The 5,577-nt window shown below is 48.9% G+C and overlaps 1 protein-coding gene across 1 annotated transcript in view; it reads right to left on the reverse strand.

Moving 5' to 3' along the window:
* Positions 1–5,577, reverse strand: part of CFDP1 (craniofacial development protein 1) — a gene marked incomplete at its 5' end in the record, with an annotated part of 65,164 nt that overhangs the window by 39,908 nt on the left and 19,679 nt on the right. The gene's annotated exons all lie outside the window — the stretch shown is intronic.

Consider the following 5,577-nt stretch of genomic DNA (forward strand, 5'->3'; position numbering starts at 1 on the left):
CCTGCTGAAGTTCCTCTCCTCCACCATTGGCATGCAGCAGAAAAAATGACTTCTAAAAGCAAAAGCCTGAAGCTTTTCACACCATTTAATGGTCAGTTCATGAGAACTGGAGGCTAGAGGAGGAAAGCAACCTTGAAGAACAGGCTGGAGTTTGGTTCCTTTGCTCAGGACCAGTTTGTGTCTCTGGGTCAGGGCTTTCTTGCAGTGCCTCTTCCTGCTGGGTCTTGCACTGAGGTCCAAACCCTCACTAGCCAAAATCAGCCTTGGGTGGGCAAGAACAGCACCTCTTAAGCTCCAGGGGAGCCCTGCCTGCTTGCTTCAAAAGCAAACGTGACCCTGTGTTTACACCAGCCTACAAGGCACAAGGCCTGGGAGGTCACCCATCCACCACTGTAATTTCAGGCAGGATCAAACAGCAAAGCAACAGCTGGGCTGAGTGAGCAAGTCCACCTTTAATTACAAACAATTTTGGTCATAAGCAAAGACAAGAACAAAGCCAGTGGAAAAAACCTCCCTTTTTCTCCAGAAACTGCTGCCTAGAGGAGAATCTCAAATAAGATCCACCAACTGTGCACAAGTACACACAGACACCCTGCAATGAGCTGCACACAGGTTTTAATTTGATTTAACTGCCTCTGAATATAAAATGGTGTTGCAAAATGGGATTATTAGTGCAGAGGATGAGGGGCTCAGCACGTAGGGCATGGGGAGGGGGTGGAAGCAGTGCTCAGAGCACCAGGGGTGGACACAGAGCTGGCTGAGCCCTCCATCAGGTCATGCACTTCCAGCCAGGAGCTACTCTTGCTGCCCCAAAAAGCAAGGATGGGAAAGAAGCCCTAAAACACATAGGCAGGAAAGTTTAGTGAGGTGGGTGGAGGGCTTTTTTGAGTGACAGGAACCTTCCATCCATTTTTTTGTATGTGACAGCAAATTAGAAGGGATCACTGGATCCCCTTATCACATCTGATACCTCTGACAGCATCAGAGAGAGCCTAGCACAACCCAAAAGCACGACAGAGAGTACCAACCCCAAGCCCTTCCAACAACCCAGCACCCACTGCTGCCAAACTGAGTGTCATGGGAGGACATGATGGGAATAATGGGAAGGCTGGGAAACGATCCCATCCCTGGGAACCAAGGGCTCCTGACCTTTGTAGCAAAGCCTGCTGAGAGAACTGGGTGGGTTGTTTTGTACTCCTGGCTTTAATTACAGCCAAGTGTTTAAGTGATTCTCCCTCAGCCACCCCCGTGTCCCTCACAAGCACAAATCTAGCTTTTTATAGCACATCCGGTAGGGATGTTAAACACATTCAGGAAATGCACTTTCAGCCCCAAACATCCCTTCCCCTGGACCAGTTTGGGGTTTGTAACGTGGAGATGTGGAACCGGATGTTTGGTTTTGTGACCACTGCTTTCCTGGATTACTTCTGTCTGTTTAGAGAAGGGAAATGAAATAAATGGATGGCAGGCTGGCTGCATCCAGAAATAAGGCAAGTTGCTTGCAAGGTGAGGAAAGAAAAGCCAGATGGAGAGGCCACTCTTAGCTACCTAAATCCTCTGTGCACAGGGCAAGGCTCTTTTCTTAAATAGCTGACAAAGCTCCGGGGGGCTGACAATGGCTCACAGCACAGTGGGTGTCCACAGGCACATCTAGGATCCCAAATGACGTTTTTTCTCTGCCTTCTAGTAATATGATCCAGACTGGGGCTCTACTGTAAGGCACAAGGGAGAAATGTACCCTCTATTCCCAAGACTTCTATTTTAAGTAGCCAAAGGACACCAGCAAAGAACCAACCCTCCTCCAGTGCCTGAAGGGGCTCCAGGAAAGCTGGGGAGGGACTTGGGACAAGGACAGGGAGTGAGAGGACAAGGGGGAAGGGATTAAAACTGGAAGAGGGAGATTGAGGTTGGACATGAGGAGGAAATTGTTTGGTGTGAAGGTGGTGAGAGCCTGGCCCAGGTTGCCCAGGGAAGCTGTGGCTGCCCCATCCCTGGCAGTGTTGAAGGGCAGGTTGGATGGGGCTTGGAGCAGCCTGGGCTGGTGGGAGGTGTCCCTGCCCATGCAGGGGGTTGGAACTAGATGATCTTGAAGGTCCCTTCCAACTCAAACCAGTCTGGGATTCTATTACATGATCCATTGGTCCCCAGATGCTGTTCTGGCCTGTCACCAAGGCTTGTGGCTCTTTGCTCCAGCAAAGGGCTTGGACAATAGTTTGGCTTCAAAACCTGACCTTTGTCATTTTCTTAACAGAACAGACTTGCTCTGGCTTTAAAGAACACTTCAATCCTGGTAGTACTTTTCTCAGCTGCAAACACCTGGCTGACTTCCCAGCTGGAAGCACCCTCCTAAGCCCAAAGACAAGCATGCTTGCTGGCAATGTTTCAGAAACTATCCCATGGTGAAGGACTCCCAAAGCACTCTAAGACCAGAGGGCACACACTGGCCAGGCTGTCCCAGACAGTCTCTTAGTAAACCTTCAAGAGCACCAGGCTGTTCCACCCGTTGATCCCAACAGCCCTGTGGTGCCTCTGCCATTGTATTGCTGCACAAACCCAGGACATTCTGCAGCAGGTTGTGAAAGGGAAGGCACAAGGGCTGAGCTGCTCTGAAAGGAGGCAAGACACACAGACCCAGGGTATTTTTCCCCCTCCCTTCCCCACAGGCCACTTGATATTCTGGGCAAGCAACTGTCAGCAGGACATCACACATCAAGCTGAACAACGACCTCATTAAGCTGCTTCCAAAATAACCACACTGGAGGAAAGTTAAAGGAGTCCTTGAACTCATTATTTCTTCTATTGATTTTTATTTAGTTTTTTGTCCTTCCATATTTGATGTGGACTTTTCACTTCAGAGTCCATATATCCCAGTGGGATACCAAACCTGCCTGCACTCAGAGCAGCATGACATTTACTAGGGGAACTGCAGTGCAGGTTTGAAGACAAGGGACCACCTCTGTGGCCACCTAGACTGAACAAAGAATGCCAGTCCAACTCAAGGCAAGTTTTTCCAGCACAACCCCCCCCCTCCAACACTTAGGTTACAATTAATGAGCTCTGCAGGGACAAAGCCTTGTGCAGCATGAACAACAGCAACAAGACTATGTTGATCTATGCATTCATTCATCCCAGAAGCAGCAGCTGTCAAGAGTCACACACACATACTCTGCTTTCACTACCCTGATCTAACTACAAGCTATGAAACACTTAGCTGGAAAAAAAATAATGAGTGACAATCCAGCTGCAGCAACTGAATAGCAGCCTATCTTGGGACAATGGCTCACAGCACAGTGGGTGTCCACAGGCACATCTAGGATCCCAAATGACCAGTTTTTTCTCTGCCTTCTAGTAATATGATCCAGACTGGGGCTCTACTGTAAGGCACAAGGGAGAAATGCACCCTCTGTTCCCAAGACTTCTATTTTAAGTAGCCAAAGGACACCAGCAAAGAACCAACCCTCCTCCAGTGTCTGAAGGGGCTCCAGGAAAGCTGGGAGGGACTTGGGACAAGGACAGGGAGTGAGAGGACAAGGGGGAAGGGATTAAAACTGGAAGAGGGAGATTGAGGTTGGACATGAGGAGGAAATTGTTTGGTGTGAAGGTGGTGAGAGCCTGGCCCAGGTTGCCCAGGGAAGCTGTGGCTGCCCCATCCCTGGCAGTGTTGAAGGGCAGGTTGGATGGGGCTTGGAGCAGCCTGGGCTGGTGGGAGGTGTCCCTGCCCATGCAGGGGGTTGGAACTAGATGATCTTGAAGGTCCCTTCCAACTCAAACCAGTCTGGGATTCTATTACATGATCCATTGGTCCCCAGATGCTGTTCTGGCCTGTCACCAAGGCTTGTGGCTCTTTGCTCCAGCAAAGGGCTTGGACAATAGTTTGGCTTCAAAACCTGACCTTTGTCATTTTCTTAACAGAACAGACTTGCTCTGGCTTTAAAGAACACTTCAATCCTGGTAGTACTTTTCTCAGCTGCAAACACCTGGCTGACTTCCCAGCTGGAAGCACCCTCCTAAGCCCAAAGACAAGCATGCTTGCTGGCAATGTTTCAGAAACTATCCCATGGTGAAGGACTCCCAAAGCACTCTAAGACCAGAGGGCACACACTGGCCAGGCTGTCCCAGACAGTCTCTTAGTAAACCTTCAAGAGCACCAGGCTGTTCCACCCGTTGATCCCAACAGCCCTGTGGTGCCTCTGCCATTGTATTGCTGCACAAACCCAGGACATTCTGCAGCAGGTTGTGAAAGGGAAGGCACAAGGGCTGAGCTGCTCTGAAAGGAGGCAAGACACACAGACCCAGGGTATTTTTCCCCCCTCCCTTCCCCACAGGCCACCTGATATTCTGGGCAAGCAACTGTCAGCAGGACATCACACATCAAGCTGAACAACGACCTCATTAAGCTGCTTCCAAAATAACCACACTGGAGGAAAGCTAAAGGAGTCCTTGAACTCATTATTTCTTCTATTGATTTTTATTTAGTTTTTTGTCCTTCCATATTTGATGTGGACTTTTCACTTCAGAGTCCATATATCCCAGTGGGATACCAAACCTGCCTGCACTCAGAGCAGCATGACATTTACTAGGGGAACTGCAGTGCAGGTTTGAAGACAAGGGACCACCTCTGTGGCCACCTAGACTGAACAAAGAATGCCAGTCCAACTCAAGGCAAGTTTTTCCAGCACAACCCCCCCCCTCCAACACTTAGGTTACAATTAATGAGCTCTGCAGGGACAAAGCCTTGTGCAGCATGAACAACAGCAACAAGACTATGTTGATCTATGCATTCATTCATCCCAGAAGCAGCAGCTGTCAAGAGTCACACACACATACTCTGCTTTCACTACCCTGATCTAACTACAAGCTATGAAACACTTAGCTGGAAAAAAAATAATGAGTGACAATCCAGCTGCAGCAACTGAATAGCAGCCTATCTGGGGGCAAGGCAGCCTTCACTCACACTGGAGAATTGCTCTTCAGCAGATGGGAAGGACAATGTATTTATTTGGTGGGTGTTGTTTCTATGTGACCAAATGTTTTTCGAATATTAAACGCAAATGAGTGACTTAAACAAAAAGAGTTCTTGGAACACAGAGGCATCTCTTTTGCTCCTGAGGAGTGGGTGATCCCCCAAGCTCATCAAGAAGCAGGCAGAGTGGCATGTCAGACACACAGGGGACCTTGACCTCTTTGAATCTTTGACAAGCTTTATGATAGTGTTAGAGCTTGAACAGAAAGTGACAAATCCACACCTGAATTATATTAGAGAACATCAAAAAGGCAAAACCATCCCTTATTCAAATGCTTCCCCAAAGTTTATAAGAAGCCACAGCCCAGCCTGTCATGGCTTTTTATGGTCCTGAGAAGCACCTTTCAAAGGAACCACAGGCAACCTCAGGCATGTTCCTTGGCTACCTGCAGTTTCATCAGGCTGCTCAAGACACTCAAAACAATATTTCCTTACTAGGTTGAATGATTTATGAGGATTGAGAAATTCAAGCCTGAACCTACCAAGTGAGTCACTGGGACTCATGGGTTGCTTTCCCTCCTTCCCTGCTCCCCACCCCCCCCCCCCCCCCCCCC

Source organism: Chaetura pelagica, unplaced genomic scaffold (assembly GCF_000747805.2).
Source record: "Chaetura pelagica isolate M959 unplaced genomic scaffold, ChaPel_1.0 scaffold93, whole genome shotgun sequence".
Classification (NCBI taxonomy): Eukaryota; Metazoa; Chordata; class Aves; order Apodiformes; family Apodidae; genus Chaetura; species Chaetura pelagica.